The 17,241-nt window shown below is 44.5% G+C and overlaps 1 long non-coding RNA gene across 1 annotated transcript in view; it reads left to right on the top strand.

The window, feature by feature from the left end:
* The first annotated feature begins 2,989 nt into the window (after nt 1–2,989).
* Nucleotides 2,990–17,241, top strand: part of LOC310669724 — a 550,125-nt gene continuing 535,873 nt past the window's right edge. Inside the window, exon 1 of the long non-coding RNA XR_014507321.1 lies at nt 2,990–3,848. This is a non-coding gene — a long non-coding RNA (uncharacterized lncRNA). The remainder of the gene's footprint in view (nt 3,849–17,241) is intronic.

Here is a 17,241-nt window from a genome sequence, read left to right as displayed (position 1 = left end):
AATGCGTCTCCGTAGTCTCTGCTGTATAGGCAGAGACATGGCTTTCCCGGAACATTAAGCTCTTATTTTTGCTAATGCAAGCACAGAGCCTTGGGGGGGAAAACAACAACTTGATATAGCTTCATGGTTTGAACTTTTTGTATTGGTAGGTGTACAAACAGGAATGTTGTCAGTATTGGATGACAAAATGGATCTGGGCCACTCAGTTGTTTTCCCTACTGGCTGATTTGCTGCTGCCTACTGGGGTAGAAAGGGGGAAGGGTGCGAAGGCAAGGCAAGGTGGGTATGGTGCAAACATGGTGCTAGCAGGTTGGATTGGCTCTGCTGGCGTGTTTGCACCACAACAACCTTTTTTCTGCCTCTCTCCTCCTGCTCTCTGCCCAACAAGCAGCAGTGGCTCAGCTGGCTCAAGTAAGTGACACAGCCCCATTGCAGCATTTGCTGCTGATTGTTGTTGATAGCTTTCGGGGCTGAGGATGTGGCATATGTTGCTGTTGTTAACTTTGCTATCTAGTCTTTGACCACAATAAAGATGGATTGATTAAGTCTTCAGAGCCAACATATGCAACAGTGTGATGCAGCAACAAAAAAAGCTAACGCTATTCTAGGCTGCATCAACAGAATTATAGTGTCCAGCTCAAGGGAAGTAATAGTACCATTCTATTCTGCCTTGGTCAGACCACACCTGGAATTCTGTGTCTAGTTCTGAGCACCACAAGTTAAGGGTGTTGACAAGCTGGAGCATGTGCAAAGAAGGGCAACCAAGATGATCAAGAGCCTGGAAAGCAAGCCTTATGAGGAACAGTTGAAGGAGCTGGGGATGTTTAGCCTGGAAAAGAGGAGAGTGAGAGGAGATATGATAGTCACATTCAAATATCTCAAGGGCTGTCACATGGAAGAGGGAACAAACATGGGTTTTTCCCTTCTCTGGAGGGTAGGACTCGAACCAATAGCTCAAGTTACAAGAAAGAGATTCCGACTAAACATTGGGGGGGGGGGGCTTTGACAGTAAGAGCTGTTCGGCAGTGGAACAGACTCTCACAAAAGATGGTGGACTCTCCTTCCTTGGAGGTTTTTAAGCAGAGGTTGTATGGCCATCTGTCATGGATCCTTTAGCTGAGATTCCTGCATTGCAGGGGGTTGGACTAGATGACCCTTGGAGTCCCTTCCAACTCTGTGATTCTATGCAGGTTTGGTTCTATTTTTAGGAAGAGTGAAGCAACTGCCTCAGGCAGCAGTTGTTGCAGCGTAGGGTGGGAGCAACAGTGGTAACCTAGCCATCTAGCTGTAGACTCTTTTTAGAGGACAGAGCTGTGTAAGTGCTACATGGCCCATTCTACACCCTTCCCCAATAACCAGTCTGCTCTTTCAGGTGTTGTGGAGGACCCTCATTGCCAGTATTGGGGGGGGGGGGATCATTTTCTGTCCACTCAGTTTTTGCAGATGGAAGGGTGTCCTTCACCTCAGGCAGAAATTTTTTCTCTGTTGCTATGCAGCAGGATGAAGCAACCTGAGGTTATATGACTGTTTTAAAATGTTTTTAATTTTTATTCCTTTAATAATATTGTTGTGCTGCTTTGTTATTTCCTTTGGGAGGGGTGGCATAGGAACTTATTGCTTACAAGTTCTGGTACTAATCCCAGGAGGTGAAATTGGAGGGGCATTTCAGCTCTTTTTCAGGGGCCAAATAGAAAAGCCGTTGAAGCACACCAACAACAGTACTCTCCTTGTTGATTGGAGACCTTCATTTCTTCCAGGCATAAAAAACAAAAACAGAACTCTAGTGTTTCATGGAAAAGATATTGGAAGTAGTGCTTCTACAACTTGCATCTTATGGATCAATAGTTTCTAACTGGCATTTGCCAGTGTGTCGTGGTTCATCAAAAACATAACAAAGAGAAAGCAACCTTTTTAACCTCTGCCTTATTTGTGGTACATTTGTAGTCTGCGCAGATGCAGACCAAGCTGTTGGGCTTGATGGGCATGATGATCGGGGTTTCCCAGGGGGTGTTAGGCACCGGCTCAAGCACTCCTTGCGCCACGAGCTGGTCTAATTCCTCATCTGTGTGGGGTTTCAGGGTGAACGGGACCTGGTGGGCCTTGAGCCTGATGGGCCGTCTAGTCGTAGGCTGATGGAGGGAGGGGGCAGTATATCGTCCCAACACCCCATCGGAAACCTCCAGAAACTTTTTGCATATGGCGTCCACGTGGGAGCTGGTGCGGTTCACTCCGGTGATGGCTAGCCCCAGTGGCCCAAACCATGCCAACCCCAGTAAGCTAATGTAGGGCCCCTTGACCATGATCAAGTCTAACCGCCGCTGCCACCCTCAATATTGTACATTGAATGTTCCCACCTCCACCATGGGGACCTTGCATTTTTGGAAGTCCCAGAGGGTGAATGGGGCCAGCCTAAGTTTGGGGCCTCCATTGGGGCACAATTTCCTTAATGTCCGTGCTGAGATTATGGACAGAGTTGAGCCTGTATCGAGCTCCATGTGGCACAGGGCTCCCTCTATCTGTACCTCAATGTAATTTTTTTCTGCATTGGAATGAGGCAACCTTACACAGTCTGTGATTTCTGTCAAGTTGCCTTGGTGTGTCGGACTGTGGGGCCTGGGACTCTTGGGTCAACCATCTGATGTGGGGCGTCGGGTGGGCCGGATACAGCACACCTGGGCAATGTGTCCTGCTTTTCTGCATTGCAGAAACAGCAAGTCCTCCGCTCATGGTTCTCCCCGCAACTTGCACAGTTCCCCTCTTCCAGATGAGGCTGTTGTGGTGGGAGTGTGGCTTGTGTGCACCGCTGAACTCAGTGCATGTCCTCCTTGTCAGATTCTGAGTCATCAGTGAGGTCCTCATGGTAGACCCTCTGTTGGAACGACAAGTTTGGCCGGAATCCTTGCGCTGACCTCTCAGCGGCTTCATTTGCCAGTGCTTCCTCTAGGGCGACGTGGAACGTCAGGTCCTTCTTGGCATAGAGGCGCCGCTGCAGCTTCTCATCCCTCTGGCCACCCACAAGGCAGTCGCAGAGCATGTTCTCCAGCTCTGTGAAGTTGCAGAGCTGGGCGGCCTGGTGGAGGGAGGTCACATACCTGGTTATGGTTTCTCCGGGGGCCTGCCGCTTTGCACAGAAGGTGTTGCGACATGCTACCACTGAGGGCTGTGGCAAGAAGTGCCCCCTCAGCAGTTCCATTATCAGGTCATAGGGAATGGTTGCGATATTTTCAGGTGCGAGGAGGGCTCGGGCAATCTCAAACGTTTCCTCTCCGCAGACGCTGAAGAATGTCACCCTCTTCTTGGCTGCGTCGGTGACGTCCTTTGCCTCCAGTAAGAACTGGAAACAGGTGGTATATCCTTCCCAGTCTCCTGAGGATGGGCTAATCAGAGGAAAGCTGTTGTCTGTTGCCATTCTGGGTCCTTGGGTCCTGAAGCTGTAGTATGGATGTGCGGTGCGATGCAGCTATGTTGCCGGTGGCGGACTGCGGTGTGGCGCATGGCAGACAGCTCAGCGGGATCCCACCTTCATTGCCAGTGAAATATACTCAGAGTTGTGTAGTGATTTCATGCTCTTTATTGCAGCTTGTAAAACAGTGAATGGACCCCCCCCCCTCAGACTTTATATACATTATTTACTCAATGAGTCCCATCTGATTGGTTGATTCTGTTTCCCTCCTGGAGTCTGATTGGGCTGCTCCTGCAGGCCAATCAGGTTGTTGCATTCTAGGATCCTACCTGCCTATTGTTCTAGGATCCAAGCTTAGTACATAACAGCTGTGATTTGGAAATCCTTAACGTTCACCTGTGGCAGCAGCATCAACTGAAATGAATGGGAGCTTCCCACTTCAACTGTGCTTGGCAGGTATTTCTAATTGTGAAGGGCTTGAATGCAGGTTTCATCGTGGCATTTGCCTTTCCCCTTTTAGTGCTTGCAAAACAAACAAACAAATAGTGGAATTGGTTACATTTGCTTGGCCCTTACCTAATAATAAATTACCTCCTTAAAATAATGTGAAACAAGTTTCAAGACTTGTGAAGAACAGCTTTCCAGTAGGTAAGATTAAACTCCCATAGGAACAGAAGCACAGAACATATGAAATGCTAAAAAGGTCAAGCTTCCATAATAGCCTAGACTGAGTATATGTTTGTTATCAGAATTAATTTCCATGGTTATCTGAAACAATGGTTGAAATACAATCAAATTATGTTTCTTAAACATCCTAGAGGGGTTTTTTTTATATAAAAAATAGTAATAATCAAGTGGCATATAAGTTTTACAATATAAATAAAAGAAATATGAAATGTTGCCCTTGGTTAAACCATTGTTGGTTCTAGGTGGCACAAATTGTAGCCTATGGATGAAGTGTGGCAGGATTATTTTTTTAAGACCAAACACTCACAGATGGTTGTAGTCATATTAATAGTGAGAAGAAAAAGCAGTGCTCAAGGCACATACTGATGTGAGTTCATACAATTCTCTTTTAATTCCTTGCAGATCAACCCCAGTTCACTGAAATTATTCCTCCCCGCAAGTTAAAATCACCATCTAACCTTTAAAAGTCTTCCTTTATCATGAAAGAGTTGACATCTAGCCTAGAGCCAGGTTTCTCTTAGCCCAGTTGAGATGAGTTTTCAAACAAGGATGAAGATAATGTTGGAACTAGCACATTATAATAGTGTTCTTTTTCCAAATACAATTGTTACTGAATTTCAATATGTTTTGTTCTGTGCTGCAAGCTGGCCTCAGAATGCTGTCCTAGGGTGGCTTCTAAACACTGATAATGAAGAAACAGAATAATAATGAACTACCCCAGAAACAGGAGCAGCTAAAATAGAAATAATAAAGGTTATTATCATAAAGGTTATTCATTTATCTTCTGCCAAAAATTAAAATTGGGGCTCCAGTTCCAGTTTTGAAAGGAAAAGATACCGGTTTTTGTTTTTATTTTTTATTTCATTTATAGCCCACCTTTTCTCCAGGGAGCTCAAAGTGGCATACATAGTTCTCCTCATTTTCCCTCCTCAAAACAACCCTGTGAGGTTGAGTCAGTGACCGGCCCAAGGTCACCCAGTGAGCTTCATAGCCAAGTAGGGATTTGAACTCTGGTCTCCCAGGTCAATGTCCAACACTCTAACCAGTATACCACACTGTCTCTCACTGAGACCCTGGAGAGATGCTGCTGCCAGTCAAAAGTAGATAACACCTGGCTAGACAGACCAAAGACCCCTCCAGACTGTGTGTGCATGTGGGTGTTTGGTGGGTGTTTTCTGCAGTATATCATTGGTGCATTAATTAGTAATGTATCAGTGGTGGATTTATACTGGACTGTCACCACATCATTTCACTTTATTCATTGTTCTGTGATGTTTCTCCAGTGTTACCACATTTCTAGAAGTGCAGTCTGGCACCATAGCACAATAAAAGCATGATACAAAACAACCAACCAACCCAGCTTCAAAACTTATACAGTATGAAACAATACAGTGGAGGCTCGGGTTGCGAACATGATCCATGCGGGAGGCATGTTCGCAACCCGCAGTGTTCACAACCCACAGTGCCGTGTCTGCACACGCGCGGGTTGCAATTTGGCACTTCTGTGCATGCGCAAAGCGTGATTTAGCGCTTCTGCATATGTGCAAGCGACGAAACCCGGAAGTAACCGTTCCGGTACTTCCAGGTTTGGCGCAGTGTGCAACCTGAAATCGCGCAACCCGAAGGTATGACTGTACACGATTCCAGTCGAAACTTATGACACATGCACTGATTGGAGACAAAGCAGTATGTCTGCCCTGGAAAAGTCCTGCACGCCTGAGGGGTGCTGGTTAGTTTAGGAGATACAGGGCACTCCTTCTTCTGCCTTCCAATAGAGAACAGACAAGGATGTGGTACTGTTGCAGCCCCTCAGCTTCTGCCGCCTGATGCAGATACAGTTCCTATCCTCAAGCTCACAATCTAAAAAGACATGACATGAGGGAAAAGGAATGGGGAGGGAGAAGGGAAATGCAAGCTCAAGCACAAGCTCTGGAAAGTTGCAGTTCCTAAAGTTACAGGTGATGATGGTGATGGTTCTGTCTTGATAAAAAGAAGTACTCCCTCCCCAGATCAGATCCGTACTGGAGTTGGTGACAACGAGCAGGCCAGAAACATGGGGCAGTTCCTGTCATGAAGTTCTTCTCTCTAGCACCTGCCGCCGTTATGGCAATTCAAAGCTGCACAGGAGGGGGCTTGATGGAGTCACCCTCCTTCTTTGCCAGTGTCAGTAGCAGATCTGGCTGCCTCAACCCCACCCCTGAAAGCACTCTTCTACCCACCAGATCAAATCCAGGAGCATTGCTGGTGGTGACAATGCCTAGGAGGGAAGGGGAGGGAATCTTTTAGTTCAGACTGATTTTTTTTTTAAATTGTTCTTAACAGCTGGAAAATATTTATAAAGGGTCTTTGGAATTTTTGCCGCGTTCAAACACTGCTTTCCTCCCTATCTCAGTCATGCCTATTGGGTGTAGCTGTAGTTTTCGACGTGGCATTTTGGATGCATTCAAATGAGCATTGCTGATGAATTAAATGCAAGCAAAGGTCATCCACTGAGTCATGTAGAGTGCTAATCAACTCCATGTCTGCTGAACTGGAGAGAGGTCTTGCCTGGCTTACCATCCGTAGGATTGCAGCACAGAATCTGCAAAATAAGGTTAGATAAACAGGGCTGAAATTAAGCCGCTGAATAAATTTGCAGAAATGAAATCAAATTTGTTGCGAAGAAGGACATTTTGCAGCCAGAAAGCCAGGATAATTGTAGGCAAATAATCCCTTTTTATTTGGCATATTTACAAAGCCTAGAAGCTTATTATGCTGGAAGACAATTGAGAGGCAGGAAGCAATTGCATTTGCTTCAGTTCTTTAGCATTTTTAATATTCTAATCTTTTTAACTTTACACACACAGAGAGAGAGAGACGCACACAAACCCTGCAAGGCAATTATCATGATGTGAAGTTCATAAGAGTTCACAAGTGAGCCAACATTTGAACCCAAGTCGACTACAAATAGCTACTGAAAAAACTTTGGCCACACATTGTGGCAACATTTACTGCTAGGTAGTTAAATAACATATTTGCTTGTAGTAGCTAGTGCTCCTGGGAAATAGTGGGAAATTTGGTGAATTAGGTTCTCTGCTTCCTCCTCACGCTTGAATTGCCTTTTCTGTCTTAGCCTAATCCATCTGGGGTCCCCAATCTCTTTGGTATTGGAAAAGTGTTTTGGGCACATCCACAAAATGGTGACTGTGAGGGCATGGCTGGCCAGAAAATGGGTGCTGTTGGAGTGTGGCCAATCACATAATTTACTACTGCAGCACTCATTTCATTGAAGGCAAACTGGCGACTGGTAACAAGCTTGATACTTCTACCAGGCACCAGTGATCTTAGGGACTCCACTCCAGATTTCTGTAGTGTTTTCTCCTGAGCCTTTCCTTTTCTTGAAAGAAATCCCACAAGGCAGTGGAGGTTTAGGATTCCTTCCCCTAGATGGGCTACGTTCCCAGGTTGGCGAGCCCTACCTGCCTCTCACTTCCCTCTGCCTGGGCAGAAACTGCCTTCTTGACCACTGGACCCACTATTGGTCTTGTCCACTCAATCCACCAGAGCCTGTCTGCATGCAGGGGAAGACCCTAACTCATTGAGGGTTTGAGATGCATTGGCTACTCTCAACTAGTTTATCTGGCCAGTAGAAGCCATTACTGGGCTGTGGCTGCTGTTGCATGCTGACAGCTTCCAGAAGCCACGGATGAGAGCTGAGTGCAGGATGAGGACCAAAGGTGGACAAACTACTGCAAAAGGAGCTCAGTGCATCCCCTACCAGAAGTACTACCCCTTCCCTAACACTCCATCCTCAAAACAAAATGACAAAATAATAATAATAATAATAATAATAATAATAATAATAATAATAAAATATCCCACCCTCCCCGGCTGAAGCCAGGCTCAGAATACAATTAAATATGGTATGATAAAACAACACAAAGTCTAAGCATTTCCAGCACAGAGAAGAATAAAATCACATGACTGTTAATAAAAAATCACAACACATAAACAGTAGTTTTGGTTTAAGATATTAAAATCATTTATTTTATTTTACTTTTTAAAAGAGGGCTGGGAGAATAAAAGGACAGCCATAAGGGAGGCACCACGTGAGTCACTCTCACACCTCCGTACATATCCTATTTCTCCTAGGATTAGCATCAAAGGACATGCAATCACATTGCTTTTTCTCTCACGATGGGAATTATGTGAAAATTAAAAGGAGTTGAGGGGAGAGAAACCTGATGCTACCCTAAGCACCTTGGTGGGAGGTAGGATAACGTGTACTGAACAACAATAAATTTAAATAGCAGCTTTTGCTCGGAAACGTCCTTCCTAGAAAAGCTTTCCACCCACACAGCTGGAAAGCATCCATGGGGTCATTTTTATAACTCTTTCCTGTACCTACTTCTCACTGAATCAGAGGTGTTAGTTAGAGTGTTGTGCTAATAACATCAAGGTTGCAGGTTTGAATGAATGAAATTTATTACGGTCACAGACCAAGTTGCAGGTTTGATCCCCTAAGGGATCTGCACTGCACTGCAGGGGGCTAAACTATATGATCCTCCAGATCCCGTCCAACTCTAAAGGTTCCATGACTCAAGACAGCAGAATATAAAGCCCATCTAGTAAACAGAAGGCACTAAACTTCAGATATCGTACACTCAGCAGCAGTGCTGTAACGAACCAAGTGACTGCAAGGTGGGAGGTCACTTGGCTCATTTCCCTTCCGTGCAAGCTTTAATTCAGAACGGTCTAGCTTGAGAACTACTGTACTGTACTTGCAGTTCCCATTGGGGGTGGATTCTGCCGTGCTCAGCAGGCTGGCCTGGCAGGCAATGGGGCTGAGTACCGAACTTGCGATGGGAAATCTGGATTCAGCACCTTGGTCAGCGCACAGTGGGAGCTAGAGGCGAGACTACAACTGCAACTTTGGGCATGCTTATTAGGGAGTAGGTTCTATCAAAGCCTGTGAGACTTTCTTCTGAGTAAACATGCTTAGCGGCTTAGTCTGCCAGCAACTTATACAAAAAAATTGAGGCTGACTAAGGGCCATTAAGGAATGCTACTCAGTGGTTTGAGGATCTGTTGTGTATTCAGGTCATTGGTTCAATTTCCACCGTCTCCAAGTAGATCTGGGAATGCCTTCCATTCGAAATGTTGGAGAGCTGCTATCAGTCAGTAATAAGCTGGATGGATCAATATTTCTCAGTATAAGATGGTTTCCTGTGCTCCTGTGAGTTTATAATATAGTCCAGTGTTGGCTTTGTATATTTCAGGTGAAGGAAACTGGGTTCCTCCACCCATGGTGTGCCATTTTGATAGGTGGGCAGGGTATGCCCACTTGTCAATCAGCTTATGTCACTACGATGTCAGGAGACCCATTTTCCGTTGTAGCAGGGAATATCCAAGTCAAGCCCAGAAAAGCAAGGCTTGAAGTCAGGATAGATAGATAGACAGAGTGAGTTGTGTAATGGTTAGAGTATTGGCCTACTACCTGGGATACTAGGGTTCAAATCTCCAGCTAGGCATTAAGCTCATTGGGTGGCCTATCAGCTTAACCTACCTTGCAGGGTTGTTGCGGTGATAAAATGGGGAGTGAAAATGGTGGGTGTGGGTGGATGTGTGTGGTAACTCAAAACAATGCAACAAACTACAGAATAAAATATATTTTAAAACCTATTACTAAACACTAGTTATTGAAATCAACAAACAGTTGGTGGTCTTAGACAGACACCAAAAACACAATTAAGGGTGGTAGCTGTCACATTTGAGGCAGGATGGAATTCCTATGGCCAAGTGCAAGACAGAGAAAACCCTTGCTCTGCATTGCAGGGAGTTGAACTAGATTACCCTTTGGGGTAACTGGACCTTCCAATTCTACAATTTGATGATTCTATGGTTGATGCAAGATGCACATGTGCAGAAGGGCCTGGCTGGTCTTTCTCAAGGAATGGGCAGGTTGATGTGCTGAAGATGCTCTCTTGTGTAAATTGTTAGCTGCATATTTCAGGTGTGGAAGGGTATGTTATTCCATATAAGTTGCTAAAAAACATACGGGGTCTTTATAGTATTATGCTGGTAATGTGGACACTACTGTAGTAATTTTTGAGATATTTCATGCGACTGTGATTTAAATGTATTTATCTACTTATGTTGCAGTAGTAGTACCTAAGGGGAAGGATCCTTACATTATATCAAAAATTAGAATAATGCTGGTCAACATAAAGTGTTGGTAAATAAGTATGTTTCCTATTGAAAATGGATTGCTCTACTGTAGTGGTATTGTTTTCTGAATTAACTGCAAAAAATGCTTAACTTTATTTAAAGTCAATTACTATTGTCTGCAATTATGTAGACCTTCTGGAGAGAGATAAACATGAACTGCATATTTTATACCAATACTGAAGTTGGTTCACAAAGCTGAGAATTTTGTAAAGAGGCCCTACTGCTTTGTTTTGAATTGTGGGTAGAGATATATTCACTTTTTAAGGGGAGGGGAATTAAAACGATGAATGCTTTGCTTCTGCTTTGCTTCAGTCCCACATGTACTCCAGTGGGACTTTGATGTCTCCTGCTGCTTTCTCTGGACCTGATGGGGTGGAGATGAACACGATAGTTGGCATCATGAGCCATGGGCAAAGACTGGAAGTGTTTCTACTCTGCATATTCTTTGGCAAAGCGTTTAGCTATTCAGGCTCCTAACATGGTCTGGGGAAGAGCATCCTTCATCCTTGGAGACCCAGAGCTTCTTTACTAATGAAGAAGTGCCTGTCAGGTATCTTGTCTGTTAGCTCAGATCTCTTCTGCCTGGCCCTGAAAGGTATGCGGACAAAATGAGCTGGATGGTTTTAACCCTACATGAAAATTATCCATTGGCAACCCTTGTTGAGCAGAACACCGCAATTAAATGATCTATGACCCAATATGCTGAGGCCAGGACACTGTTACTATATTAGGTTTAGTTGAGGCTGTGTGTTTTAACTCACTGCTTACCTTTTCAAACTCCAAATAGGTTCATGGAATTTATTTCTCATTTGCTGTTGTGGTTCTGCAGTGATGGTTTCCTGTTGTATACATCTGGGTAAGGGGTTAGGATTCTTTAAATGACCTTTCAAAGATAATTTCTGCCTTTGAGTAATGTTCAAGACATTGGTGGTTAAACTGATAGCCTTTCTGCCTGTTGCACCATTTCTAAAAAGATACAATAAGACTAGGAAGGGATTCAGCCACATTCAGGCCATACACCTAAAGTGCTAGGACACCACATCAAACAGTCATGGCTTCCCCCAAAGGATTATGGGTGCTGTAGTTCATTAAGGATGCTGAGAGTTGTTAGGGGACCCCTCAGAGAACTACAGTTTCCACAGTTCCCTAGGAAGAGGGATTATCAAACCACTATGGGAATTGGTGCTCCTAGCAACTCTCAGCTAACTAACCACAGGCCCCAGAATTGTTCAAGGGAAGTCCTGACTGTTTAAACAAAAGAAAGACCCCCCAAAATTGGAACATTTATTGTACAAAAAGTTACAGGCATTTGGTAGAGAATTATGAGTCATTCAGTGATTGGAAACAAAGCAGTATGACCACCCCAGAACTTTTCCAGGTGCAAACAGTGTTGAAGGCAGGATTGCATATAACCATCCTGATACCACCATGAGCTCAAATAATCATGAATGCAAAATAAAAGGTATGTCTGAATCCTTAGCAAAACCTTAGTAAATTTGGTGATCATTACCAACATCTTGTCAATGTGCCCTAATTTACTCCCAGTGTGGTGTAATTCCCTCCTCCCCTTCCAAATGCCCCAACAATTTAAAAGCCAGGGTTTTGGCTACCAGTACTTCCTCCCACAGCTCCACTGTTGCAGATAGAACAAATTCCACCTGAATAGTAAAGCCAGAGTAGAGGAAAAAACTCTGAGCTCTGGGTTGTGATGTTAATGCCCAATATAGATTTATAAAGGCACAGCAGTGAAGGCTTCAGCTTTCAAGAGGAGTGAAATAATCTACAAGGATGCAGAGGGCTGGAACGTCAGAAATAATTTCACCTTCTAAAACTCAAGTTGAGGAAGACCAAATGGCTGCCTATGAGATGTTAATCTCTGAAGAGGACGCTTAAAAGGTATGAAAATTGTAATCAGGGTGGACGTGGTTCCTTCCGCTGTCAGCATCTACTGCCTGAGTTGCCATTTATGTCACCGTGAGCTCTTTCTCAGTAGATAGGTTTGCTGGAAGCATCCTCTGTGCCAAAGAGATGAGGAGTATTTTCCTACGCAGACTTCATTTCTGCAAATTGCAGGCACAGTTCCATGTGGCATTATCTGCAAGGCACGCCGAAGGTTTGAGAGCGAGTGACTTCTTCAGTTAGCATCTTTGAGAGAGCATCTCAAATGGTCCAAAGAGAAATCCGGGATGTAAAAATGGTGTGTCAGGAACTGCATGCCAGCCCTGCCCTATTGAACTGGCAGAAGGAGCCACAGGGACTGATTTGGCCATCTGAGCTTTATTGGATGCAGCTCCAGCTGCCTCTGTAAAAGGAAGTGATCAGCCGTCCTTCTACAGACCCACACCATGTACACCACCATGGGTACCCTTGGAATTCTGAGAGATAAAAGAAGCAAGGTGGGCAGGTGACTCAGAGGCTTCCATTGGCTATTTCTCAAGGGCTCTATTGCACCCAGGGATGCCATGATGGTGACCCCAGGGATGCACTGAGTCCTGCCTCCTTAAAAGCAGCTTGCCATCTGTTTATCTGGGGAAGTTGCTGGGGGCATGTGTTTGTGTGTGTGTGTGTGTGCATTGAACTAGGGATTCTAACAGTCAGGCTCATGGCATTTTAGTCACTACATCATGACTACAGAATCCAGCAATGACCCAAACTCAGGTGCTGAGAGACCAATGGTATCAATAGAAAAGCCAAACTGGTGCCTGTGGGAAACCTGAACGGGATCAAACAAGGCTGTTCTTAACGTTCTTAGGCACCCCACCCATCATAATGCACCCAGTTGTTTCTGGGAAGGTTATGGATTTATTGAGCAGCCCTCCATTCACCGTGTCATGAGCATTGCACGGGTGTGGCTAGCTCCCCAATTTAGGGAGTTTAAAGGTGATGTATGGCAGTACAGTGGTACCTTGTGTTAAGAACTTAATTCGTTCCGGAGGTCCGTTCTTAACCTGAAACTGTTCTTAACCTGAGGCACCACTTAAGCTAATGGGGCCTCCTGCTGCCGCCGCGCCGCCAGAGCACGATTTCTGTTCTTATCCTGAAGCAAAGTTCTTAACCCGAGGTACTATTTCTGGGTTAGCGGAGCCTGTAACCTGAAGCATCAGTAACCTGAAGCGTCTGTAACCCGAGGTACCACTGTATAGTATGTGCTTTGACTGGATATGCAACTAGCCCTTTTCTTCTTGCTATTTCCTTCCAGATATTGGAGAAACTTTCTCTCCCCCTATATTCCATTTTGGACACTTAGATCAGTGGATGAAGATCTGCTGCTAGTGCTGCAAGTCCCCAGGATAAAGCAGGCTGTGACTTGGAGTTGTGGCACCGGCCATTTGGAACTCTTTTCTCTTAGAAGTGAAGCAACCCCCAACAACATTACACTTTCCTTAATTAGTCTTAAGTTGTTTCTGTGGTTTCAAATTTTTAATGGTTTTCATGTTTTCAGTAGTGTTTTATAACCAAAATTTGGAGATTGTGAACAGCAGCAAAGTTAAGTCCGGGAAGCAGATGTTCGAGACATTTGATAGTAGGTGGTACCCTCTCACAACCTGCATGATCCAACAATAGGGTCACAATTCCTGTGCATTATTGATTGCTGGCTTGGAACAACAGATGCCAAAAGTGCTATTAATTTTTATTATAAAGATGTAAAATTATTGCCAACTCTTGTGTCCATTGTAGTGCTAGAGTTTGTGGGCAGACAACCACTTCTTTTTTTTGCTTTGGTTAGTGTACTATGTTTGTTTCTGTTCATTTTTATATTTCATCTGTTTTTATATTTTGCAATTTTAATAATTTTTGGGGTGGGGGAGGAAATAGTGCATTATGATTGATGTTTATGTCCCACTTTTGTCCAAGGAGCTCTAACTGCTGGACATGGGTCCTCCTCTCCCTGTTTAATCCTCACAATAGCCTTGTGAGGTAGGTTAGGCTGAGAGGCAGCGACTAGCCCAAAGTTACATAATGAGTTTCATGGCTGATTGGGGATTTGAACCCAGATTCTAGTGCAGCACCAGGGCTATTAGACCACCATGTCTGACCTGAAGTCTCCAGGTTTTCCTGGCCCCCTCCAAACTGTGTATGCAGCTTGCAAGTTTCAGCCTGCAAATTATAGAACAGACCATGTGTAGGCAAATTAAGGCCTGGGGGCCAGATCCGGCCCAATCACCTTCTAAATCTGGCCCACGGACAGTCTGGGAATCAGCGTGTTTTTACATGAGTAGCATGTGTGCTTTTATTTAAAATGCATCTCTGGATTATTTGTGGGGCATAGGAATTCATTCATTTTCTCCCCAAAATATAGTCCAGCCCCCCACAAGGTCTGAGGGACAGTGGACCGCCCCCCTGCTGAAAAAGTTTGCTGACCCCTGGAATAGACACTCTTGGTGGGCAGCGGGGGAGTTGGCCCTCCTCTCCCTTCTGCCAATTAACCTCCATCTCCAGGGCCTGCCCCCATTACATCATCTGGGCCCACTCCCAGGTCTCCAGTTTGGGCCCTTAAATCTCAGGGTCTGGAATGCTCCTGACCTGGCAAGCCTATCCAGAACCCTAAACAGCACACCACATTGGCTCTCAAGGGAGTATATTCACAAGGAACCTTTGGAAGTAAATGCTGCCCATGGGGTACTTTATCTAATCTAGCTGTCAGGGCTCCATGGAGTGCGATTAGAAAAGCAGTGAATGCACATCAGGGATGGCTGAGTTTAGTTCTTCCAGTTCCCTCAGAGAACAGATGATTGGCATGATTTACTGGATTCTCCCCAACCACAGGACTATAGGTTCGGAGCCCTAACTGCTGTCTGTGTGCACTCCATTGCACCAGGGCCCGTGGATAGCTGCAGAATAAACAGCATCATTGGATTTATTCGAAAAGAGTACAAATGGGGATTGAGGAAAATAGGTTGAAACTGGGCTGAGTTATTCCATCAGACAGTTCTGACTCGAGCAAATGCAGTTAATCTTCCAACAAATATGCAACAGCAGGGAGCCAAACACAGATTTTTTTGATGCTTGTTCTGCTCATTATCCTCTGGCCCTCCTTGAGGTGCAGATTACATATTAATTCTCCAGAATCATTTGTGCCTCTGCCTGCCACAGGAGGCCTGGCTTGGAGGCTCTCATCTCTGCTGTTGTCCTTTTTAGGGCTGAGGAGTCAGGTCAACCTCTCCTTGCCTGCCAGACTTAGCCAGGCAGACCTTTCCAGCTGTATGCAGAAAACAGAAAGAGAGCATAATCCCTGGTGGGTTTTACAAGGAGAAAAACATTCACAAAGAGGAGTCCTTCTTTGCTTGCTATGTTTTGGCCTTGGTCTTTAGGCCAAAGTAGAAGGACAAGATCCATGGCTGTGAATCCATGGCTGGATCCAGGTTTTGGAGGGTCTGTGGGAAAGATGTCTTCAGCGGGCCCCTTCTGACTGGTGTCCCCACTGCCCATTTATTTGCCTCACCCTTCTGACCCCAATCCACAAAACCTCCAAGAGGGAAAATGTGAGGCATGTGGAAGACGCGGATCCATCTCATTTTTCTTGTCTAGCTGCAGTTGGCAGAGTGACATTGAGATAGGGCTGTCATATGTCTAGAATTTCCCGGACATTACTGGGATTTCAAAGGCAGAATTGACATCTGGGGGGAATTTCTGAAAGGCGGCACTTTATTCTGGATCTTAGGCAAGTCAATTTTGGTGGTTTCCTTAAAAAAAAAACCTCCACAATTTTGGGATCTTCTGTGATGTCCTGGTTGTTGTTGTTGTTTTTTAAAATATGGCAACCCTTATTGAGAACCAGTGCGGTTACTGAGTCTTTACTGAGCCTTATCTTTTGCAATAGTGAACTATCTGCTTCCATGTGGTGACTGGTACTGGGAGAAACTTCCACTGTGTGGTATCTTACCATGGTGTAGTGGAAAGGGCTAATAACTTACCCCAAAATACTTTTGCAACCCCCATATAACTGCATTTTGGTTAACATGTGGAGAGAGAGAGAGAGAGAGAGAGAGAGAGAGAGAGAGAGAAAGCAACATTGGGAGAGCCTGTTAATGATCTTCTGATTAACATGTCATTTAAACCTCACTGCAGTGACAAATGTGTCAAAAGGACCAAAATGATCAAGGGGATGGAGCAATTCTCCTGTTTAAAAAAGCTGCATTGTTTGAGAGTCATTGTGATGATTAAATGAGGGGAGAACCACATAAGCCGTCTTGAACCCTTGGCGGTTGGGAAGGAGGCATATAAATGAAACAAATAAATAATGTTCTTATGTGTGCCTGGGCCCAGCTGAGCTGTAAAACACATAGGACCTGTTCACATAATTGCCAAACATGTCTCTGGTATGTATTTGGTGTAAGACCTCATGCCTCTCTTTCAACATGCATGTTCTTTCAATGTGCATGGCAGTTCAAACAAACCCCCTATTTGCATAATTTCTTGTGTTGTTATTTGGCTGAATGCATCTCTCACCATTTCCCTCTTTATCAGAAAAAAATACATATCATTGTTATTGGGTTCATCTGTTTGGAAAATAATAATTCAGGAGTCAATGGCTGCTTTTCTTTTTTGATTGTTGTTTTTATGGCACTGGGTAACATTTTGTCTTGTGTTTACCTTATGACCAGTTGTGTGGGTGGGTGTTTTATGTATGTTCCTTGCTATAACTATAACAAATAAACTGTGAAGGACAAAAAAATTAAAATATAATGGTTAAAAAGAGAACATCTCTCCCTGTCTCTCTCTTTACTTAATTGCCATGACATTTTACAAAATCCTAAAACTTAAAAATGATGGATAAAAGTCAAGATGCTGAAATAGAGAGCATTCAGAATGCCATGATGCCACTTCCAGTTACTAGCCATTACTTGATGAGAGGTGACCAGGGGAGAAATGCTGAGAAGGATAACAGGAATCTGCCCTTGGATTGAACACAGGACAGATCCAGAATGTTTAGTGTTACCCAA

This window comes from Podarcis tiliguerta (assembly GCF_965153285.1).
Source record: "Podarcis tiliguerta genome assembly, chromosome: Z".
Classification (NCBI taxonomy): domain Eukaryota; kingdom Metazoa; phylum Chordata; class Lepidosauria; order Squamata; family Lacertidae; genus Podarcis; species Podarcis tiliguerta.
The sequence above is the reverse complement of the archived record's forward strand: the minus strand, read 5'-3'. Positions and strand labels throughout refer to the sequence as shown.